This window comes from Sinohyriopsis cumingii, chromosome 15, assembly GCF_028554795.1.
Source record: "Sinohyriopsis cumingii isolate HCF-2022 chromosome 15, ASM2855479v2, whole genome shotgun sequence".
NCBI lineage: Eukaryota > Metazoa > Mollusca > Bivalvia > Unionida > Unionidae > Sinohyriopsis > Sinohyriopsis cumingii.
The window spans coordinates 71287527-71312043 of NC_142975.1; the positions used below are offsets into that span (position 1 = coordinate 71287527).

The 24517-nt window shown below is 36.1% G+C and overlaps 1 protein-coding gene and 2 long non-coding RNA genes across 10 annotated transcripts in view; 1 reads left to right on the forward strand and 2 right to left on the reverse strand.

Annotated features, from left to right (window-relative positions):
- LOC149782047 (rap1 GTPase-activating protein 1-like) overlaps window positions 1-24517 on the forward strand; it is a 435320-nt gene that overhangs the window by 115867 nt on the left and 294936 nt on the right. The gene's annotated exons all lie outside the window — the stretch shown is intronic.
- The window catches only part of LOC149782048 (uncharacterized), a 202569-nt gene that overhangs the window by 79349 nt on the left and 98703 nt on the right, over window positions 1-24517 (reverse strand). The gene's annotated exons all lie outside the window — the stretch shown is intronic.
- The window catches only part of LOC149782049 (uncharacterized), a 58252-nt gene continuing 43363 nt past the window's right edge, over window positions 9629-24517 (reverse strand). For 2 of the 3 annotated variants that reach the window (XR_016414211.1, XR_016414210.1), the window contains exons 3-4: window positions 13882-14235; window positions 9629-10143 (exon numbers count right to left, since the gene is read on the reverse strand). This is a non-coding gene — a long non-coding RNA (uncharacterized LOC149782049). The remainder of the gene's footprint in view (window positions 10144-13881; window positions 14236-24517) is intronic. The other variant, XR_016414212.1, reaches the window with a different exon arrangement.

The following is a 24517-nucleotide window of genomic DNA, read 5'->3' on the forward strand; positions in this document are numbered from 1 at the left end:
GTTGAGTGTCTGCAGGCCATCATAATGTGAGGGTGGCCATCATAATGAGAGGGTGGCCATCATAATGTGAGGGTGGCCATCATAATGTGAGGGTGGCCATCATAATGAGAGGGTGGCCATCATAATATGAGGGTGGCCATCATAATGAGGGGGTGGCCATCATAATGAGAGGGTGGCCATCATAATGTGAGGGTGGCCATCATAATGAGAGGGTGGCCATCATAATGTGAGAGTGGCCATCATAATGTGAGAGTGGCCATCATAATGTGAGGGTGGCCATCATAATGTGAGGGTGGGGTGCATGGGTGTATTCATGTAATGAAGTTGCTCACAATTCCTTTGATTTATTGTTTCGTGTCTTTTATGCCCTGTCACAGAGACTAACAGTTCATTGTCAAGATGACTTTAGTTTGAATTTAAACTTGACTGTGGTTGCTGGAGACTACTGAATAGCTTGCCAAGTCCATCCGTGCAGTCATTGATTACAGATTGCTTATGTCTTCTACCTGGGTTTATAAGTAATACCATTATAAAGGTTTTTATCATCAGTATGTTTTACCTTACTTCTCTGATTATAATCTCACATTTTTGATGATAATTCCAATTCTTGAATTTTAAGAAAAATTGTACCTTAGAAAACTTTGTCCAATATTGATTGTCTCTCCTCTCTCCTCTCCCCCACCCGCAATCACATTTACAAGGATAGCAGTACTGCATGTCATATCCAGAGCTATTAGCACAGAAAGCCTTGGCTTCCAGAATCTAGTCACAGTAATTGTATTTGCCTCTAGGCAATGAAAGAATTATACAGCATCTTACATTGTATAGTGTGTGAGTGGCCCCAGGCGGCTGAGTGGTCTCAGGCACTCATTTTTAGCACTCACTCCCATATTACCTGTAATGTGTGGGTTCACATCTTGGCTCTGCCCATGTAGGCATATGACAAAGCTTGCCAGTAGCTTAATCCTGTGGGTTGTTGGTTCTTCTGAATGTACTGTTCACCATGTATGGCCTATAATGTGATAAATATGGTAAACCCCCCAAACTCATGTATTATATCACCTTTAGCAAAAACGATACCAAAGTATGAATTTTTGGACTATGTTGTCTTTGTTGACATTGTTGGCAGCATCAGGGTTTTGCATTCAGCTCGATTTCTCTGATACTGTTGCATGATACAGATACTGTTGCATGATACAGATACTGTTGCATGCACAGTGATGAAAGTTGATTCATTGTGGGGAGAATTATCACTCACTACAGTGAAGAGGTTAACACTGACAATCTTCACATGCTCCAGTGACTTGGCTGAATACTTGGAATGTACTTTGATGGAGCAGGTAAGACAGCATTCTGCAGAGACCTTGTTAGAGGATTGTGACTCATGAGCTTGTCTTTTATTGAAACTTTTGCAAACATAAAGTCAAACCTGAAAGCAGTCACCTCTGGAATCTGAATAAAATGACCTCATTTCAACATCTCTGATACTCCACCTTCCCTGCCAGTTTTGCATGGTCTGAAATGAGAATTATCTTGTTACACCATGGTAATCCTGCTGCTGCTGATGTTGACTGCAGACATGATTGTGATGCCATATGACTGGTGATGTGACCCACAGAGGAAAAGAAATACATAGCATTTTATGATACCACATCCAATATATTTAGCTATCTCTGTTGGATGAGGGGGATATGCATCAATGATACTCCCATCTATGTTCATATGTATGTCAACTTTATTTAAAAATGTTGCATACTGTCTACCCTCATAGTGATCTGTATTAAATAAAAATGTGCCTTTAACCACTTTTTAGCAATAATTTGGTTATGAATTAGCCTGTCTTGAGAAAATACATGTTTTTTAAAGCTTTTATTTTGCACACCCCAATAATAATAATAATGATAACAATAATAATGATAATAATAATAATGATAACAATAATAATAATAATAATAATAATAATAATAATAATAATAACAAAGACTTTATTTAGAGAAGATAACTCAGTTACAAAACTAATGTACCTTGAGGTCTTCAAACTGTTATGTACAATATACTGTACTTACAAGATGATATGACAAATTTGACTTGACACTAAAGAAATAAGTGATTCTAAAAATCAAAATATTAAGCCTGGAACATGTGCACAGGCATTTGAGAACACATAAACGTGTAAAATATACAATATCATACACATACACATATGTAGAATATAAAATGTCGTCCTGTATTGAAAAAATTGAACTGTGAAACGATGCAAAAGTACATGTATATGCTGTGCAGACTAACAAAGGGTCCTTAACTATAAAGCCATTCAGCACACTACAGTACCACTTATAATGCAGGTATTGCCATGGATTCCATTAAATTGGTTAAATGTTATTACTTCTTTAATTTTAGTTTTTCAGGTGTTGAGAATCAAATTTGATGTAGTCTTAAACTCATCCAACTGTAATGTTGAGTTACTTGAACTATGGACCTGTGTTCGTCTGCATTGTGCATGGGTCCCATCCATCCACGGTTGCTCAGTTTCACTCTGGAGTTTGTTTCAGTTTTGATTTCAATTATGATTTCAAATATGGTTTTTGAATTGTGCATGGGTCCCATCCATCAGCAGTTGCTCACTTTCACTCTGGAGTTTATGCTTCAGTTTTGATTTCAGTTATGATTTTAAATATGGGTTTTTGAATTGTGCATGGGTCCCATCCATCAACAGTTGCTCACTTTCACTCTGGAGTTTGTTTCAGTTTTGATTTCAAATATGGTTTTATATCATCAGATTCTAAGATGGGTTTGATAATGACCATGAGTCATGCATATTAATAAGGGGATTTTGCACCCGATTGGCTAAACTTGTTACCACTGTGGAGGGCATATTTCTGATCAGTTTGGATAAAACTTCAAACATAAGATTGTATCATTAGGGGTTGATAATTGGCAAAATACATGCGTGATAATTAGGTCATCTTGCATCTGATTTGCGGAGTTTGTTACTATCCTGGAGGATGTGTTTCTGATCTGATCTTGATAAAACTTGGAACATAAGATATATCATCAACATCATGTCATGATAATGTGGCTGGGTCGGACATGATGTTACATGTCTGTATGGCATGATGACCCAGTTCTGGACATCACTATAAACTGCCACACTGCAGACATCATAGCAATATGGCTGAAAATTGTTAAAGCTACATTAAAAATCCAAAGCACAACATCTGAAGCCTTTTTTAGTGGATCTATCGGGTTTTATTTATCATCAACATTGGGGATGGATTAGATGATGATCAAAAGACAGTCCATATTAATTATAAGGACATAGTAAAATAGGTCAAATGAAGAATATGTCATATTTGAGATATTGTTTTTATACAGTATGATATATTATTACACTACTGCATAAAACTGCCTAGTGAAATGGCCAGCAGTGGGGTTACTTGTGTTAGGTGAGTGATGCGTTACTCTCTTGGATCTCTTCTCAGATACCTTAATTTGATGTTTTGTACATTATTACCACACATCCTTCTACCCAAGTACAGTGCAACTGCATATAATTACAGTACCAGTCACTTTTATGGTCCGCTGGAATATGGTACATATTTGATTCATTTTATGAAAAATTCAAACAGGAATATAACATATATCTATTCTCAAGATTATGCTAAAAGTAAGAACAGAATTCCAGTTCACAGAGCTGTTTATCTTTGTTTTCATTTTTGTGTGCTTCTATTTGCTTTTCTTCAGTTTGTTATATTAATATTTTTAGAACTTGACCTTTGATCTAAAAGCCATTATTGTACTGATGTGCCATAAACCTTAATACATTCATCAGTTTCATTTTTGCCCCTTTTAATGCTCATTTTGTTCAGGAGTTATTTCTCATAATGACATAAACAGCTTCTATTACCAAATTTGCAAAGAGCTGAATTAAAATGAAGTTATTCTTTAGGAATGGGTAAAAAAAATTGTTTCTTTTGTTGGATTGATTTGTCAAAGGGCAAAAACAACCACTAATACTAAATTTTTGCAACAAGTTGAATAAAAATGAAGTTCTTCAGGAATTAGTATAAAAAAATTGGTGTTAAGACACATTAAATGTCTCGGGGCCTTTTTAGCAGCATCTTTTGCATCCCACATATTTAGCATAACCTGTAACAGCCTGAAGATGCCAACAAAAATTAATATTGGCATTCGAGGTCATTCCTGAATGGCACATGGAGCCAAACAGTATGTAGTTGCAAGAAGGAAGCACTAGTGACAACTACTGGTTTATCCTTTGAAGAGGAACTGAACCTGTATCTGCATGTTGATCAATATGTAGACATGTATACTGTATATATGGAAGACAAATGGGTGATGGGTGATGGTGCAACATGGAACTGGACTTTTCCTTTTAGACAGATATACCTCTATTTGTAGTCTTTTCATCTCGGTGATTTGGTAGTGGTGGATTATTTAATGAGGGATCAGTATTAAGGGGTTTCTTCTGCTTAGAATGGCAATAGACAGGGGGTGAGGGTCATGAAACCCCACTCAAGTGGATGCATTACTGTATATTATTAACACCACAATTCTTGATCAGAGTACAGAGTGCACTGCATTGGTGTTAAGCAGGGGGACACATATTGGAATGTATATGGTAGTTAGACTGCAATTTCAGCCATACCAAGATAATCAGGAGAAGCATCGCAGAGTAGATATGGTATTCAGTCATTGGAGAAATATTGGTTCATAGAGGAGAATATAAAAGACATCACTAGAAGGTGGTGCCATTATTTGCAGAACAAGTAAAATAAGAGGTTATTATTTCATGTTTGGATCTTATTGAAGTTATAGCTTTGTGGGAAAAAATGATCAGGGATTCATTGAAGAAGATTGAGGACAAAGGAATAATTCTAATCTTTTGGATGCATGTGTTTCTTACATGAAGAATCAATGTATGTGTGAAACATTTGATTATGGACACGTGTTATTTTTGGAGACTATAATGCGATCAGTGAGGAGGATATTTTTGTTTTCGAATGTGCATTGAACACTATTCTTGTAGACATTTTAATATTAACAAAGGTAATTGGTTGAAATTTCAAGGTCAGTGATTAGCTCATCAGAAGCGATAAGTCATTGATTTTAATTGATTGATATTGTCATCATTTTAATAGAAAATATCATTTCTGCGTATTAAGAAATGTTTATCTGTCCCAGCCATGGAATTATAGTTTTCATTGGTAATTTATTTTTACAAACTGCATAACTGGTACTGGTAATTAACGTAAAGAGTACATGTCTAAAATGGTCTGGTGCTGGTAATTAATGTCAAGTACATGTCCAAAATGGTCTGGTGCTGGTAATTAATGTCAAGTACATGTCTAAAATGGTCTATTGCTGGTAATTAATGTCAAGTACATGTCTAAAATGGTCAGGTGCTGGTAATTAATGTCAAGTACATGTCTAAAATGGTCTGGTGCTGGTAATTAATGTCAAGTACATGTCTAAAATGGTCTGGTGCTGGTAATTAATGTCAAGTACATGTCTAAAATGGTGTGGTACTGATAATAGCATAAAGAGTCCAGGTCTAAAATGGTCTGGTGCTGGTAATTAAAGTCAAGTACATGTCTAAAATGGTCTGGTGCTGGTAATTAATGTCAAGTACATGTCTAAAATGGTGTGGTACTGATAATAGCATAAAGAGTCCAGGTCTAAAATGGTCTTTCATTGATTTAATACAAATGTTTAGATTTGTGAAAAAAATTAATTCTTTTGGCTTAAAAATTCATCCTCACTTTGAAGTATAAAAAATGAATCTTGCTAATATTTTAAAATTCTTTATTTTCAACTCACCATCATAGGTATTACAACCAGTCATAATAATATTTGATCTTTGCAAAACTAATAAAACCACAACAAATCCTTTAATTTTTCAGAGTAAATTCAGTAAAATCAGTCTTCTAATGTGACTTTAGACTGTATGTACTGGTTATAGGACAGAACAGAATAGAAAATCTATTCAGTACTTTAGATCTCCAACCCATATTACATAATATAATAAAAAGAGTGTAATACGTAGTGTAACATAAACAGTATAGTAAAATACACTGGTCAATGTATTGATATTGATACTTTTTAACAGCTCGTCTCTAAGTTTAAAAGTAAAATACAGAAATTTTGAAACCTTTGCAATAAGGTTTTTTTTCTGAGTGGACCTTATATTTATAAATTTATCTACTGAAGGGATGATATAATACATCTTGTTGGAGTATTTCCATCGTAAATTGGTGTAAGAAGTGCATATACATACAGAATGATACTCATCTTCTACACACTTGATATCTGGACCACTTCGATGGTCTATAGTGGTTAGAGAATCTGCCTTGGATGCAGGAGGTCGTGGGTTCAAACCCTGGTCAAGTCATACCAAAGACTTATAAAATGGTACTAACAGCTGCCTCACTAGGCACTAAGCATTAACAGCTTAGTGTTTAGACTGGTTGGCCTGGTGTCAGGATAATGTGACTGGTTGGGACATGATGCTACATGTCTGCAGCATGATGCCCCTGTGCTATACATCACAATAAACTGCCTCACTGCAGACATTGTAGCAATGTGACTGAAATTTTGTTAAAGCTATGTTGAAATTACAAAACTCCCCACCCCCACCCCCACACCTGATATTTTCTTTTAGATATAATTTGCAAATTCTTTTACCTCTTTCAATTTCAGTGTGTCTTCCTCTTTAAATCATTAATCATATTTAGAACATTAAAAAGATGCTTATTTTACTGACTGGATGGTTAGAAAAGTTGTTGCTGTAACCTACTTCTTGCATTAGCCATGCATAACCAAAACTATGAGAGAATAAAACATTTTTAACTTTACAGGCCCATATGTTTTTGCAAGCATCATCCAGTATTTTTAAACATAATATAACATGGAAAGCATACATGCTTGTCAGAATTTGTATATTTTTCATCCAGTATCTTACACATCTGAACATAAAAGTTGTACTGAAAAGGGTATTGTCCACATTTACCAAAACTAAAATAATTATTTACATTATTTAGTATGTTAAGATAACTGTGTTGAATTGCTTTTGTTGCTGATGAATATTCATACCCCCCATATTTTGAGCCATAACACCATATTATTTTCATCATAGCATCAAATATTTTAAATATATCCTGTATATGTCATCTTCCAAATATGTGTCGATACTTACAAATTTTAGTTATTGCTTTAAATGCTCGTGATGCCAACATGTATTTTGCTTTAGTCCAGCTCAAACTCAATGTGAAAAGCAACCCCATATATTAAAAGAAATGACACTTTCAATAGCCATATAATACCAATGCTAATAATTTCTTAGAAGGCCACCATCCACCATTTTCAAAAGACAATTTTTTTGTTGTTGCTAGATTAATTTCCATTTATGTTTCAACATGTATTGAATGTACTTGTTACAGATGGTTTGCAAGATGGAACCAAAATTCCAGCTGACATTACAACACCATATGGCACCATCTCAGAATATTATAGCCACACCTCGATTTTTGAACTTTCTCTAACCTTGAAAAAAATTATTGTTTCATTCCCTTCACACTCTGTAAGGCTTGTAAAAGAAAAATATCTTAATAAACCCACACAGAAACATGATTTCCCAATGCACTCGGAAAAAAATATTTTGTACTTTTGGCTGCCAAGCCATATTGGTATTAAGGATAATCAATGGACATATACTGGTAAAACAGAAAATGCTGCCTTGCAGTCACACATTTCTGAATTGAAGATTCCAGTTACAGACTTTAGATATTATGTAAATCAGCATGATCTTTATATTTAACAAAATACATGTATATAGAAATAAAATACCAAAAAACAAATGACCTACTTGTATTGGTGTGCTGTAAAGCATCCAAACAAACCAAATCCTTCCACTCTAAAACTTATTGAGATTAAGGGATGCAACTCTACATGTATTACATTGTGTCATCGTTAGCGTGGTCATGTACCACATTAGGGTGCTGTCATCAAGGTCGGTGTAGGGGCCTCAAGTGCCGAGTGGTCTAAAGCGCTCTCCATTGCAGATCACTGCCTTCTCACCTATGTCTGCGCTGGTTCGAGTCTCAGATTCAGCCAATGTGGGTATGCGAGAAAGCTTGCCAGTAGCTTCTCATGGGTCGGTGGTTCTTTCCAAGGGGTTTCCCCTGGTTCTTCCTCCACCATTAATACTGACTGCCATGTATAGCCTATCGTGTGCTGAAAAATGGCGTTAAACCCCCACAACAACAACAACAAGAAGGTTGGTGTCTTCATGTAATATGTTTTCCATTACTGATTGCCTTTTCCTTTTTACTTTATAATTTTTGGCTATAGGAGATGAAGGGATGATACTTGGTAAAACTCAGTACAATCTCTAGAATGTGTGCCAGGTACCACAGTGGGGTCATGGCTCATTAGTTTGGCTTTTCTAACATTTTCACTTTGCCTTCAATCTCAAAACCTGTGTAATATAAATGGATTAAACATTGTGCATTTATGTATTATTAGGACATGTGTTGCATTCCATGTTTGGGGTCCTATCCTGAAGGTCACAGGTCAATATTTAAAGGTGGTGTGTGTGTGTGGCATGGTGTCTACTTTACATCATAAAACTGTTTGAAGTAGAGAGGAAGAACTATGGTACACTTGTGATTGTCGGGGTTTGATGGCATCTCATTTTATTATAGCCAAGGTTTTTAATCTTTAGGGTCAGGGTCACTAATCAATTATTTAAAACCATTTTCTTAGAGATGTGGCAGTGAACTGAAGCTACTTTCCATGCCCACTCTGTAATGTTACAGCTGTCTTAAAGGTCAGATTTCTGTACTCTGAGCTTTTGTGACCTAACCATAATAGATGATACAAATTCAGTGTGCATTTTGCATCAGTAGGTGGTCATTATTTTATTTTAAATTTATAACTTGTAGCAATTTCTCAACAACTTTATTGGTCAACTTTGAATATGGAGTTCAAAAATAATATTTCAAAAGCTGTTACATTTTCAAAGTAGTTTTAAACTTTCTTTCCTTCTGTATTAAATAATTTGTAATTAAATGCATTTCACTAAATATTTTCCATGGTAATTCTTAATGAAAAATGTGATAATACTGTATAGATTTAGAGGAGTATTGAAGTCAAGAGAGCTACATACAATAAAACCGGCTTGGCAATTGTTAAAATCACTGTTAAATGAGGTATTTTTTGCAGGTTTTTCATTGTTCTTCGGTATTTACCTTGGCCACACAGTTTGGAATAATTTTTATCAGTTATGAATTAAATTGCCAGAAGTTAATTAATTAAAAGTTAATTAATTAATTAAACTTTAAAATTTGCATGATTTTGAGGACATTTTATTTCTGATTGACCCCATTTATTTCATCTTGATAGAGACTTCTATTAGGCCTATGAGAACATTTGAAAATCTACTTCCTTTACTTAACTTGAGCAAATGTATAATCAGATGCATTTTATAAGATTTTATGCTATGCAAAACCCTCCAAATACTTGCTGACTAATCAAATTTATTATCACATTTGGTGGTTTCAGGCATCATTAACACAAGCCTTGGAACAGCTTGGTAGAAACATGATTGGCATGCATGGGTCTTGTCTTTATCAATACTCAGTCCAAGCTGTTTCTATGGCAGATAAAAAATAGATGCAGCAAAATGCTTGACTTCTGTCATTATTAGTCCTGTGTCTTTCTATCATTATTACTCCTGTATCCAAGTTGATGATGCGGTTGGATTTAAGTTGTGAGCAGCTATTTGGCCATGTAAGACTGGTGTGTACTTTGGCTCTGTGGAATGCTTGGGTATGTTTTTGTCACTACTACTGTATGTCTAAGCCATCTCAATGGCAGACAAGAAATAGATGCAGTAAAATGCTTGACTTATGTTATTGTTACTCCTGTGTCCAAGTTGGATCTGTGACATGCATGTGTATTGTCTTTACTCTCTGTCTAAGCAGTCTCTATAACAAAAGAAATAGATGCAATAAATGTTGGACAAGTCTGTTTATTGTAGTCTTACACAAAATACAGCTTAAACAACTTAGGTCCGAAATTGACTGTTGCTAAATTTTCTTGTAGGTCAAGGTCAGTGCTGTCTGCCTGAAATTATAAGTATAGAAATTATAACTATGGAAATTATAACTATAGAACAAACAACATTAACCCTAATCAGAAACCGTGCTGTGCAGTGCAGATCATGGTTTGCATTTGTATGGGATAAATACAGTATGTCAGTCTGGTTCTGTACTTTTAGGTGTTTTAACAAGAAACTCAGCTCAGAAAACATTCCAAATGCAATGATAATATTAAAATGTTAACAGTAAGTGAATTGCTATTTTCAGTCAACATCACCCCATTAAATCCCTGTGAACTATTTCATGGTAGAAAACATTGAGGCAACATTCCCAATTTAAGATCAATTTCAGCTTGGCCACCTTTCCATAACAAAGCCAGATAAAGAGCTCTGAAAGTTTTCAGTATTCAGGATCACTAATTTGGAACAGAATCCCAAGAGATTAGAGAATTTACAATATAAATGTATCTAATTGTAATCCAATTCAGTGGATGAAAAGTGGGACCAGGGTTTGATTTGACAAATACATTACATTTTAAGGTTTAAATTCACTATCCTTTCACTCTGTAACTGTCTCACTACTTTTGTACTTTATATACACAGTGTGCGTAGTTGGAGCATGTTCATTTAAATTTTGTGTTTATTATGTCCATTCATAAGTATTGTACATGTATTATCAGCATGTGTGTGTGTGTGTGTGTGTGTGCGTGTGTGCGTGCGCGTGTGTGTGTGCGCGCACGTGTGTGTGTGTGTGTGTGCGCGTGCGCATGCGTTTTGAATCTAAATATGCATGTGATAGAGGGCCACAAGGAGGATTAGTTCTATGCAGCTAATTGCATCACCCTCTTTAAATAAAGTCATTATTATTATTATTACTAAAGTCTAAGAATGTTTACACCTTAGTTTTCATTATAATCAAAATAGAATCATGAGGTTTTTTGTATGGTTGGTGGCAGATTTTGATGACATTGCAGTTTTTGGAGCTAGAGCATGTTTCTTGTGCAAAACGTTTGAAGAATACATTCCTGGTTTGGCCAAATACTGTATCTACTTCAGTCTTGTAATTTCTTGATCCTAACTTTCTCAAAATTTTCAAATGCTGTAATCTTAGAATTTCTCAAAGATTAAAAAAAGAATTGAGAATAAATGTGAATGGAACAAAATATCATTTACAATACATTTTCATCCTTAACAACTAAGTACTGCAGATGGGTTTTTTAAATGGAAGTTGAAGATTATAAGAAAACTAGCTTTTGCCCATCCTAGGATTAATTTTAAAGATAAAAATGTAACAAAAAATATTAAAAAAATTAAAAAATTGTGATGTGCAATTTAAAAGAAAGTTGGAACAAAAATATAAATTAAAAAAAAAAATTGTGATTCCTCCTTGAGTTTCAGACTCATGACCTCTTGTTTGGCAGCCAGAACATGCAGACAAATGTGGGTGTTTATATATAGGGTGAACAAAAAGTAAATTCTACTCAGTAGCACTGAATTGTATAAAAAGGATATAGATGGAGTGAATATCATGTAGTCTGATACCTACCATACTTTTCATACTCTATCATATTCTGTATAGGGATTGTGTTACCTATATCATCAGTACATGCTGTTATGTAGGAATAACAATCATGTGGTTATTGCCCCCCATCATACTTTTCATGACTGTTGTATTCTATGGTGGGTTAATGTTGCCCGTGTCAGGACCCCTTATCCTGTGATAGTCACAGTCATATAGTCTTTGGTGGGTTAATGTTACCCATGTCAAGACCCCCTATTCTTTGATAGTCAGAGTCATATAGTCATATAGTCTTTGGTGGGTTAATGTTACCCATGTCAGGACCCCCTATTCTTTGATAGTCAGAGTCATATAGTCATATAGTCTTTGGTGGGTTAATGTTACCCATGTCAGGACCCCCTATTCTTTGATAGTCAGAGTCATATAGTCATATAGTCTTTGGTGGGTTAATGTTACCCATGTCAGGACCCCCTATTCTTTGATAGTCACAGTCATACAGTCATATAGTCTTTGGTGGGTTAATGTTACCCATGTCAGGAGCCCCTATTCTTTGATAGTCACAGTCATATAGTCATATAGTCTTTGGTGGGTTAATGTTACCCATGTCAGGACCCCCTATTCTTTGATAGTCAGAGTCATATAGCCATATAGTCTTTGGTGGGTTAATGTTACCCATGTCAGGACCCCCTATTCTTTGATAGTCAGAGTCATATAGTCATATAGTCTTTGGTGGGTTAATGTTACCCATGTCAGGACCCCCTATTCTTTGATAGTCACAGTCATATAGTCATATAGTCTTTGGTGGGTTAATGTTACCCATGTCAGGAGCCCCTATTCTTTGATAGTCACAGTCATATAGTCATATAGTCTTTGGTGGGTTAATGTTACCATGTCAGGACCCCCTATTCTTTGATAGTCACAGTCATATAGTCATATAGTCTTTGGTGGGTTAATGTTACCCATGTCAGGAGCCCCTATTCTTTGATAGTCACAGTCATATAGTCATATAGTCTTTGGTGGGTTAATGTTACCCATGTCAGGACCCCCTATTCTTTGATAGTCACAGTCATACAGTCATATAGTCTTTGGTGGGTTAATGTTACCCATGTCAGGAGCCACTGTGATCATCACAATAATATAGTGTACCCTCTGTAATACTTTTAAGTTCTCATATTCTGTGGTGAGATGGTGTTGACCATGTCAGCATATTCTGTCCTGTGAGAATAATAATTGTCTCCCACCTACCATATATACTCACTTATGAGTCCAACTGCAAACTGCATAGACCCAGCTCTGCTGTTGCATATTGTGCCAGCAGATCTGGGTCTGTGTGGTTTGTTACCTGTAATCAGAACAACATTAACCCTGATCTGCAGGTGTGTTATGCTATGGGAGATCAGGATCTTTGTTTTTGACCATTTGACTCAACTTGTGAACATATATGGTATATATGGTACCATATTTTTCATGGCCTGTCATATATGGTGGGATGGTGTTACCCATGTTGGTATATCCTATACTGTGAGAGTAACAATCATGTAGTCAACCAACTACCATACTTTTCATGCCCTGTCATATTCTATGGTGTGGTACCTATTTTAGTTTGTCCTATCCTGTAACAATCATGCAGTTTACCTCATACATGCGACAGAACTGGGCCATGCAATAAGTAGGATTGTTGTTGTCAACATAAATTTTTGTATTTGAAGAGGGCAGGAAATAAAGCAAGTGTATTTTTGGCCATGATATGTATTCTCATCATACAAGAATACAAGAGCAATTTCTGAACATGAATCAGTTTCTGATTGCCAATGTTACAGTAATGACGAGTCAGGCTATTGTCACTTAAATGAAGAAGATTTATTTTTTGTTGTTGGGGGGTTTAACGCCATTTTTCAGCACACGATAGGCTATACATGGCGGCCAGTATTAATGGTGGAGGAAGAACCCGGGAAAACCCTGAGAAGAACCACCGATACACGAGAAGCAACTGGCAAGCTTTCTCACATACCCACATTGGCCAAATCCGAGACTCGAACCCACACAGACAGAGGTGAGATAGCAGTGATCCGTGACAGCGCTCTAGACCACTTGGCCACTCGGGGCCCCAAATGAAAAGGAAGAGGTTTGTTTTGGTCATAGTTCACTGCAAAGATTTTTGTATAAAATCCATGAACATTTTTGTTCCCTTCACAATTACTCATGTCATTAATTGTGATTATTAAGTTGAGCACTATACAGGTACCTGACAGTTTTCTTGCCCCTGAATCACTCAGTATTTTTTTAAGAATTGATATTGTCCTGTCCATGTTAGCATTGGTCAGCATTACTTTTGGTCTGTCCTTTTTATCTTTCCTCAGCCATTGGTAGGTCAGTTTTCTTTATCAAAGACTAACCAGCAGTCATGGGCAACCTTTTCTCCATTCATTATGTCCAAGACTTCAGTAACCTGCCTTTGGTCTTGACCTCTCCAAATAATAAATTTACAGCATTTTCTTTCAATGCACATTCCTGATCAGATTACTCCTCAGGCAATGTTGCACAGGTTGCTGCACTGGTGGAACAGTTCTAGTACCCAGTAGCTGATTCTGACTGGTTTCTGTAATGGGGAAATAGAATGTGTCAAAATTCAGTTTTCTTTTCCAAGTGTTGATATTAATCCTTTTAATTTTCAAAAGCCATATATATAAACTATTAAACAGTACATGTAGTATATAGTCTTTAAAATAATGTATTTGTCCTGCAGCTGGTAGAATCACATGTATGCAACCACTTAATAAACTTTACATGCCCATCATATCCAGGGGCAGGATGATAAGTGTTATTAACGCCATTTTGTCTTATCGTTCGAGAGTAAAATTAACGTAGTCTACCATTTACGATATATTTCATGCCCTGTTGAATTCTTTTCTGGAAGAGTATTTATTATTCCATTATTATAATTCCATTTCTGCTTAGTAACTTTTGAAGGATGTGATAGATTTTAACCAAATTTGGTAGTAGGCTTTGACATAATCTGACATGGTTAATGCACCTGTTCAGCTTAGAAAACTTGTTATGTACTAAAATTTATTCAGTTCCAAAAGCTTGGCAGGGACATCAATGGTGTATGAACACATTTTTGTAGTGATAATAAAAAGCTTTCTGCACTTTAAGCTGTGAAATTTTGATAATTTTTAAGAGGAGATATAACCAGAAATGAAAAAAGAACATGTATTAGCATTCATATACACCGCATATTTGGATATGGGGCAAACTGCTGGGGTCTGGATGTGCCAACTCAACTGATGCAAATCAAAACTTACATAAAGCCTGATGGATTTATCTGTTTCTGTGCATGTCTTTTTCATGATTCATCAAGGTTGCATTTTTTGGGGTGTCTGTTAATACAGATCAAAGGTTTATGTCTTGGTAGGGACTTGGCATCTTATCTCCACTGATGGAGCACAAAACAAACTTCAGTCATGGTGTAATCAAAATGGAACTCTAATACGAAGATTTTTTACTTACCTTATCAAAAAGAGGGGATCAAGATTACATCATAACCATCTAAATTATTTGTATGATGTACAAGCTTACAAATGGTGAATAATGACTAGATATATAGTGTGCAGAAGGATAATAGCTTCCACTGTGTGGAATGAACATATAGCTAGTATTAAAAAAGGTGCTTTTGACTACCTGTGAAAATCAGAAATAACATTCCTTTCAGATATCAAATTATGCCATCCATTCAGAAATGTTGTTCAGCCATTATAATTGCAATATTTTGTGGGCAATTCTAATACAAACCAATGAACCATTTAGTTTTTAAAAAATGGCTTGTAAATCATTTTTGATACTCCATTCAACATTTTTGTAGTAATGAAATGGCGGAAATTGTATGTATACATGAGTGTGTATTTCTTAGTAAAGCAAAAATGATGTATACGATTATCTAAGAAATCAACTGTATATAAACTACACTGTTTGGTGTGTATAATGGATGTCCTGATTTTTGACACAGGATGAGGTAAACGAGCCTTATTCTGCCATATAATGTGCATGTAAATTACATTTTAAAATCGTGATAATTTCAAATTTGTTTTCATAGTGCAGCAATAGTTCACCATTTTAGATATTGCACTGATTTGTTGCATGATGTTTTAATTGCCTACATTAAACCAGTACTTGACTGTTTCTCTAGTCTTACCTATTATTATGCAGCACATGATCTAGACCAGTAATTTTGTTGATGATATCACAAAAGAAAGAGTGTAAAAAGCGGCAATATTGAATTATATTTTTCTAATTTTATTGTTGACCCTTACAGAGTCTGTTTTAAAGTTTACAATGTTGATGAATTTCAGTCAGTTGCATTAAATGGTTCATATTCCACTTTTGAAAGGTTTCTTTATGTTCTTGTCAGTCATTCTTCTGCACTTCCTAACAGAAGACTCTTGTACATTGAAAGTATAAGTAATTATGGTCAGCATGTCTTTCACAGTGTTTGAGTTTTTTTTACTTGACCCATGTCGATACTTTGAATGTATTTGCTCATATTTAGGATCAAACACAAGATACGTGAAAGTTCAATTTCAGTATTTATACTCTTTTGGACTATCATAACACCTGAAATATATCTGTGTCCAAAACAGAATTAACAAATATTTTTGTTGGGCACATGAAAACTTACACTGGCGCTGATTACTTTAAAAACACTGTGCCTCATCCATTAAACAGTGATTATTTTATTCTAACAGGGTATGAAATATTGTGGTTTAAGATCAGAAATAAAATGAAGAACCAAGTTTAGTTTTAGAAGCAAAGTAAATTGCATGATTGCTCCTGTATACAATTTTTAGGCAGATTCCGCCTGGATTTTAGGTGGATTCAGGGGTGTATTCCACCTAAAAAAAAAACAAATTTCAGACAGACTTTAAGCAGGTGTAAGACAATGCAGTGTGTTAATGTTACCATAACAGACAAACTATAATATGACAAAAATGTTCCCTTCATATGTTGCTGATGAGAATATTAACACTACTTGAATTCTGAATATATCAAATGAACCATGAATAAAGAAATTAATTATAAAATATATTAATAAGATCAACAGTTATTAAATATTAAACAATGGGTACATTAATCATATTCCACTGTATTTGTGGTACTTAACAGAGTTTTACCATAAATGTGATGGATTAGAACAAGTTAAGAGTTGTATGTTATGTATTTCCCCAATCTGATTAAAATCAGCTCTCCACTATAATACATGAAGATCTGACAGTGACTGCTTAGGGGTCATGTTTTGGTGAACTTTGAATTAACCAATGGAAATGCAGCTTAAAAAAATCAGAAAGTGAATCAAATCATTCGGTACACATTGATGCTCTTCAGCCACACTGTTCAGTCTCCCAAATGCGAAGATATAAGATTGTTGCATTGCTATATCTTTTTATGTCACTAGTCCCCAGTCCAAGGTGATTATTCACTTAATCAGTTAGTAATTGGAGGTCTAAAATAAATTTACATGTTCCCAGTCAGATACGTGAGACAACTTAAATCATTCAGAATAATTCCCTTCTTAGCCTTGAGCCATGTGCAGTTATTATGTCTGTCTGAGTGCTTGATTATCTCCATCATTCACAGTGTCTGTTGGTAAAATTACTGTCAGTTGTATACTTTTCTGTGCTGTATTTGATATTTATTTTGTCCTCAGTCCTTGCATAATTTTGTATTGTATATGTGTGTGTGTGTGTTTTTGGATTTTTAACATAGCTTTACCAATTATTGTTCTATCACTACGATGTCTGCAGTGGCACAGTTTATAGTGATATCTAGTACTGGGACATAATGCCTCAGACATATTGCATCATGTCCCACCCAGTCACATTATCCTGACACCAGGCTGACCAGTCCTAACACTAACCTCTTAAAGCCGAGTGCCAAGCAAAGCAGCCACTAGTACCATTTTTATAAGTTTTTGGTATGACTGGGCCAGGGTTTGAATCAGCGATCTCCCGCATTCAAGGTGGATGCTCTAACCACTTAGGCCACTGGAGTGTTTATTGTCTATATCCATTTTAATTAAATTTGAGGGTTGTTTGTTCCATTTAAGCAAAGCAATACTTGTTTGTTATCCCTCTCATATAACTTATGTGAGGGTAAGTGTTACCCAATCATTGCTTGCTCAGATTGATTTTTTTTCTTTCAGTGTTCATTATGCTTCAAGGAGAGGACAGATGTGGCCTTTAAAAGAATGCATGGGACATGCACTCTATCTGCCTGGCATGCAGTTTTTTATCACCTATCTAGGGAAAGGGATTGGGTTAACTCCAGCTCCCTTTCCCCTTATTTTGGATCCCATTCAACTTTTGTCTAGGGTAGTGACTCCCATCACCTGTTCATGTTTGGCAATGTCTCTTTCCTCCAGTGGTTTCATGGGTGGTGGACTAGGCAGGACATAGACCCTCCCCATCCTGTCCAGCTTTGTCATGAATGAGAAAAGGATGAGGAAGGGATGTTATTCATTATGTACATTGAAGATGGATTGTCATTCTCCATCCACGAGAGAATGGAGTAAGGAGTTAGTCCTTTTTCCCTCCATCGCTCAACCCACCTCATTAGCTGAGACAGGAAGGTGAAACACAAGCATCAAGTTTACTCCTCCAATAAGGGACATAAGAGATCATGCTGTTTCTTCTGACAGCAAAACAGAATGATGATTTGAAATTGTTTGGTAGACACAGATGTAGTTCCCAGAATATCCAGTTGTGTTGGACCCTTTCCATGTTTGGTCTTCCCATCTTCATACCACCTAGTGAGTCAGGTGATAGAGGGAGAGGATAATTGTATATTTTCCTTCAAATCCATAGGGTCCTCTCCACATTGAAGAGGCTGTCCAGGGTGCAATCTGGTGATCCATCTGCCTCAGTCAAAAATAGTTGATTGGCTGGGCAATCTTGATAGACTTCCAGGATGCCAATCTTCACATTTCCCATCATCCCAACCCACAGGAAACTCCTGTGGTTTTATCTGGGATGGGAGATATTTCAGTTTTTGGGCCATTTGTTCTAACTTCTCTGCCAGATCCTTTTGCAGTGTGATTGTTGTAGTAGTTATTCATTTAAGATCCTTAAAGGTCCCTGTTGTCCAGTACTTAAAATGACTGGGTGATGTACAGTGTCCTCAGATGTACCCTTCTGTTGGATTTGTGAAGCTGTCTCTGTTGGGAAACAATCTAGGCCTACTACTGCAACAAGGAGAAATCCTTGGGATTTTGTTTACATGAAGTTTCTTGCCTTTCAAGGGACAATCCATGTTCCTCCTGACAGAATGTCACAAATGCTGTCTTTTTTATCAAGATTGGGCAAGAAGACTTTGTTGTCTGCTCACCACTATCCGTCTCCTGGGATAGTGGACTTGGTTACCTTAGAAAGACTTTATATATGGCTGTTTAATAGTTACTCATTTAAAACCCTTAGAGGTTCCCATTGTCCAGTACTTAAAATGACAGGTGACGTACAGTGTCCTCAGAATGGATCCATGTAGCTGTATTTCATTTGGAAGACAGTCTAGGACTGATTCTTCAACTAGAAGTCCTTGGGATTTGGTTTATATAAATTGTTTTGCCTGTCAAGGGAAGTCCATGTTCTACCTGACAGAATCTGGTAATACTCTCTTATAAAGCAAGAGTAGGCAGGAAGATTTTGTTGTCAGCCAACCACTACTGATATCTCATGGGGGCTGTGAATGAGGTGGTGGACTTGGTTACCCTATGAAAGCTTTATATGTGACCTCTCCAACTGTCATTACTAGCAAACTGGAGACCTCACAAGGACCCCATGTCCTCCTAGCTCCTTTATGAAACCATATTTCATCAGGGAGATCTTTCTGATATGAATAACTTTAGATCTGTATCAGTTTTATCATCACTGTCAAAGATATTAGAAAGACATGTTTGTATTGAATTTAGAAACTACCTGGAATCATTTCATTTGCTACATTCATGACAATCAGCCTTCGTGAAAGACATTCATGCCAGACTACACTAACTAGAATGGTGGATGATTGGTTAACAGCATTAGATCAAGGCAACCTTGTAGGCACAGTGTTTCTTGACCTTACAAAGGCTTTTGACCTTGTAAATCGCAAAATTCTGCTGGAAAAGCTCAGCATATGTCAAGTTAACCATGAAATTTTAAATTGGTTTTGATCCTATCTTGAAGGCAGACAACAACAAGTTTCTATTTTAAATAAAGATAAGAAACTGATAAAGTCATGTGTTCCACAAGGATCAGTTCTTGGACCATTACTTTTTCTGCTTTACATCAATGATTTACCAGATCACATTGAGCTATCCACCACCAACATGTTCACAGATGATACAACATTACATAACATTGGATCATGTTGAGAAAAATGATTTCAAAGTAATGATAAATGGAATGGATATACAACAACCTGGAAATGAAAAACTACTTGGCATCATGATAGACAATATCTTGTGCTGGAAAATACAAGCTGATAAGGTCATTAAAAAAGTTAATTCACTGCTTTATCTCTTGAATAGAATAAAATAAAATCTTATCTCCTTCAAGAACAGAGAAAGATATTCTACAATGCATATATCATGTCACACCTAGAATATTGTTGTTCTGTATGGGGTAATAGTGGTACAGAAAATCAGGAAAGATTACTGAAATTTCAATAAATCTTTTTAAAACCCTAAAGTGGCTTCCATTTTAGCAGGGAACTAAATTTCATAAGGTTTACCCGTCCATAAATCCTTACATGGTTTGGCTCCAGATTATCGTAAATGTAATTTTAAATTTGTTGAAAATGTACGTATATATGAACTAAGATCCATCTCAAATAACAAGTTATATTTACCTAAACCAAATTCAGTTTTATAAGAAGAATTTTTGCTTTTCCTGGAGCCAAACTATGGAATTCCATACCACCTTATATGAAGTCAGCTGACACATGCCAAGCTTTTAAAAAGCTTCTAAGTTAACATTTGTGGAAACAATCATTTGTATGATTTTGTTTAATTCAGTACTACTACTTTTTACAACATTGTTATCATGTACTCACCTATAATGTTGTACACATGTTCACTACTACTATCTGTATAAAATCCTGTATGTACTCATCCTTGAAGCCTTTGCATATTTTATTTTGTAGAAGTAGTTCAGTTGTTGAGTTTTTAACATCATTTGTATTCTAAAGACACCTCATCTTGTAAAAATTGTGCATTATATATATATATATATATATATATATATATATATATATATATATATATATATATATATATATATATATATATATATATATTTTTTTTTTTTGTACAAATGTTCATGTAGAAGGCTTCCTAGAAGATTGGTCAGTTGACCAAATGAGCTTCTTTTGAAAAAAGGTCATCATTATTTTCACTGCTAGAGCTGGTGATGAAATTACAACAGGTTTCTTATGGAGTTCAGATTTTCATTCTGGAATTCCTTCCTTCCTTGGCATGAGTGCATCAGAACCAGGATGGGGCCTCATCTGGTGCCTCATCATGTGGCAGTCCCACAAGGCTTGTGGTCTGTTGAAGAATCTTCCCTTCATATCAACAACCTAGAAATGTTAGTGTTTTTGTAACACTTTAAGGATGCATCAAGTGCAGAAGACCTTGCTGCATCATAGATGCTACAGTCATAGCATGTCTCAGACATCATTGTGGTACTTGTTCTCTATTATCCAATTCCAAAAACTCCTTGATTGGACAGATTCTGAAAAGATCACTACGTGAGTCCACCATATTCCAGGCAAGAGAAATGTTCTGGCAGACAGTTTGTCCAAATGGGGATGAGCAGTCACAGTCTTATGGTCTTGTCATCATTAGCACCTGAGACACTTCTGTCATCTGGGAGCCATGGTAGTTCATGGTAGTTCATTTTATAGAGTGTTGGACTCGTAATCCAAAGTTTGCAGGTTGATGTCTGACCAAGTCAGCATCCTTGGTTTGACCTTGGGAAATGCACTTAGCTCTCATTTTCTTGGCATCATATTGCAAATAATGTGTTATAGTACCATTCAAATCACACACACCCCCAAAAAAAAATCATATGTGGGGGAAAGGAACTGGTAGGCATGTTTGCAGTGAGGTTGAACAACAGTCTCCTTCATAATGTTTCACTTGTTCCAGACCAGAAACATTGGCAGTGGACAACCTTGGTCTGAGATGAGATCAACTATATGCCTAGACCATTCCACCTTTCAAAATAATTCATTAGGTTCTTCATTGAATTACGATTTCATCATCATTGCTCATCATGATAGCTCCTCTGTGGTCATGGTTTGGCATCCTCCTCGATATCTTCTGGTAGATGGGAATAAGTGCTGAAAAGGTTTCTATTGTTGTAGCATCGTGAGTTCCTACTATATGACAATCTTAGTTTCTCCACTTGTACACCTGGATCATATCAAACAATCTCTCTTCCCGGTTTGATTTTTCAGCCATGTTGTCAGTTGCATTGCCCAGGCTAGTAGATAATTGACTTGCAAGGTTTGCAGTGCCAATGAAGGTTTGTCTGTATTTGGGGCAATGGAAAACATATTGAGCCTATATGTTCCCCTTTAACTGCATTGGGAGATTTTCATTTTTATTTTGAAAGAAAAAGATTGTTGTGTATCCAACACTGAGGGGTATAGGGCCCCCCTTTCCAATACTGTCCAGTTTGCTATGGGCTACACCTCTGGGTTGAACTCGTACTTTAAGCTTCAGATACTAGTCTCTTGTTTTTTAATGCCTTTCATGTCTTTGTTGTTCCTTACTAAATCCACTTATAAATCTTTGAGTGACGCTTCTTCTAAGAACCTTACTCATAAGACAGTTTTCCTTCACTCCCAAATGTCAGCGAGGAGCAGGAGTGAATTGTTTGCCTAGTCAGTGGCATTGAGTTGTGTTTCACCAGTAGCTTAGATTGGTTTCTCCTCTTTGCCAGTCTGGGCCAAGAGTCAGCTACATTTGGTAGCCCCTGATTCTGTTGCAATTCCTGGTTTTGGCCATATCTGCTGGAGATGATCAGGAAAGACTCCTTTAACCAGTTTGGGCTTTGTTTCTGTTGGGCTATATCGAAATGGTAAAGAAAGGGTATCAACCATCTTTTTCTTATCCACAAATGTACCTTGGATATTTTTTAGTAATCATTTCAAGTTTGATTGCTGTAACTATCAAGGTCTTAATGATGTCTTACTGAGGGAGATCTTTCATGCGAATCAAATCCTTGAGGTTGGAGCTATTGCTCCATTTCGGTCTTTTTTTTTATCATTCTACTTTGTGTGATGTCAATGAAAGCTAACTTCTGTCAGCCTTACTGGACATTCGCTTCATTCTGCCTTTGCACTAGGATGAAGGTATTTATGTACCAGATCAGTTGTCTTCCCGTCAAGTTGTCAGACTATTCTCCTGTCTGCAGTAGAACACTCTGCTGACAGCATTAGTTACATCCATTTAGACAATATATCTTAGACCATCAAGTTGTCAAGCTGTTCGCCATCAGCCTCCAACCAGGCTGGCAAATTCACTAGTGCAGTAACAGCAGGTGAAGTTTTACGGCTATTAAAATGTTGTTGGGGGTTGGGTAAAACTTAATTATAATTATTGCTTTCTGTCTGATGCCTTTTAACTTGCAATCACTACTCATCCTAAAGTTCTTGGAGGATTACACCCAAATTCATCCCATGAACCAGTTGGTCCCAACTGAAATTGGTGCTGCTTAGACATTCAGTATGGTCACTACAACAGCTATCTTGAAAATGTCTTCTTAATGATGTTTATAGCAGGTCTTAAATATAAATGGCACCACTCTTAACAGGCAATATGGCCACCGTGGCATCAACCTTGAAAATCTTGTTATTGCTACTCCACCTGAAATGAAAGTCATAGTGACATGGTGTTTTCGCCAGAAGACTATTTTTGATGGCTTGTATGTTCTAAATGAAAATAGTTTTACTTGGACATCAAATATGTCTGCCTCAGGGGCCATGCTGAAAGACTTGCTATCCCTGTCGGAATGGAAAGTCATAATGGCATGAGGTTTTCACCAGAAGACTTCTTAATGATGCCAGGCTAGTTCAGAATGAAAATAATGCTGCATGGACATTCAGTATTGCCACAACAGCAGCCATTTTGAAAATTTTGTTGCTGCTAATCCACTGGAATGGATGGTTGCATTGGGGGTGGGTGGCTTTCACTTAAAGGCTTTTTATGTGTGGTTGGTGTGTAAATGTCCAGTTGATGCCTAAACGAAAATAGTACCGACCTGTTTTTCATAATGCTGCAATGATAGCCATTTTGAAAATCATGTTATTACTATTCTTCCTGAATGGAAAGTCATATTTGAATGGGGTTTTCATCAGAACACTTATTATGATGTCACATTTGTACCAATTGAAAACAGTGATGTCTGAACATCCATTGTCTCCACCACAGTGACCATATTGAAAATCTTTTCATAGCTACTCCACCTGAATGTTTTTTTCCACCAAGGGTCATATGATGTCTCTCTAGTCCTGAATGAAAATGGTGCCATTGTGACATCCAATTTGGCTGCCTTGGCAGCCAGTTTCTCCAAAGTGGCAATCCTACGCAACCCAAAAAATTAAGAAAAAGAAAAGTCCTGTATTAATACACAGTGACAGAATGATTTTTTTTTAAAACTCCAAAGACATAGTTGCCTCTAGTTATTGTAGGTGTATGTTAATTCAACACTGGAATTATGTGTGATATGATGGGGGTCCTACTATAGCTATGCCTTCTGGTATAAAGCAGAATGGTATACAAATTTTTTTACAAAAATTGAAGAGTCGTTCTGGAAAGTGGCATATTCATTGCATTTTATAGTATATGT